The sequence below is a fragment of the Sinohyriopsis cumingii genome, unplaced genomic scaffold (assembly GCF_028554795.1).
Source record: "Sinohyriopsis cumingii isolate HCF-2022 unplaced genomic scaffold, ASM2855479v2 utg001656l, whole genome shotgun sequence".
NCBI lineage: Eukaryota > Metazoa > Mollusca > Bivalvia > Unionida > Unionidae > Sinohyriopsis > Sinohyriopsis cumingii.
Window position 1 is genome coordinate 343,619 of NW_028316032.1, and position 1,055 is coordinate 344,673.

Genomic DNA, 1,055 nt, shown 5'->3' on the forward strand with positions numbered 1-1,055 from the left:
ACCATAATCAGTACCTTTCTGAGGGCTGTGTGGAAACCAGAAAGACATTGACAAGCTAATGAATTTGAAAAAGAGGATATCAAAATTCAACATAAAAATGATTATATGAGAAAATAAAAACGTTTCTGTGGGACATTTACCATCACACCTATTTGTAGCTAAATAGACGCGTGTACAAAGTGTAGTATAAATTTGTAATGGTATTAAAAATTGTACGCCCACCGTGGGACTCGAACTCACGACCCTCAGATTAAAAGTCTGATGCTCTACCGACTGAGCTAGGCGGGCTACTTGTTAATGCATGGTCGAATGTTGGCTCGGGTAGTTATGCGCAACATGGTTAATCGTTATCTCATCAACTTCACATAGCTAGCGTCTAGGATTGATTGGATCTTAGATGTTAGCCCCTTATGGAAACAATAATCCAGTTTATATGGCAATCAACCATTCACGGAGGAATTTAAATTTTGCTGCATAAGGAAATGCACAAATGTGTCATTAGCCGAGCAAGTTGCTAAAGTTAAGACTAATCATTGTTTCTTTGTGTTAACAGTTATGATTTTACAGTCCGGACAACACAAACACTATCCTTCTGCTCTTCTCTTAAATCTTCGCATTCTTTCCTTAATTTCTCTCAGTTAATTACACATGTGAAAATCACCTATCTTGAAATTTTTTGTTTCCAGAGAAAGCAATGCTTACACACTACATAATCAATTAAATAGTACCTGTAAGTTGATAAACTTGCTTCCAATTAATTGTTCCCTATACATATTTGTGATTTTCTTCTATGGATCGGTACAGGAGAAAATACATAAATACGGAAGGTGTGTGTTAGATGTGGTGGTTTTATTTCTACGACATGGGAGATTTGTGTGTGTGTGTGTGTTTGTGTGTGCATGTGATTTGTATTTTTAAGGTAGCTTTTAAGAATTTGTCAGTCATATCGCTACGATGTCTGCAGTGTGGCAGTTTATAGTGATGGCTAGCACTGGGGCATCATGCCGCAGACATGTGGCATGATGTCCCACCCAGTCACTTTATCCTGAGACCCG

The 1,055-nt window shown here is 37.9% G+C and overlaps 1 non-coding gene across 1 annotated transcript; it reads right to left on the minus strand.

The window, feature by feature from the left end:
* Nucleotides 1-215: 215 nt before the first annotated feature.
* Trnak-uuu (transfer RNA lysine (anticodon UUU)) lies at nt 216-288 on the minus strand. Its single transcript has one exon. It is a non-coding gene; the product is annotated as a tRNA-Lys (tRNA).
* Nucleotides 289-1,055: the final 767 nt, after the last annotated feature.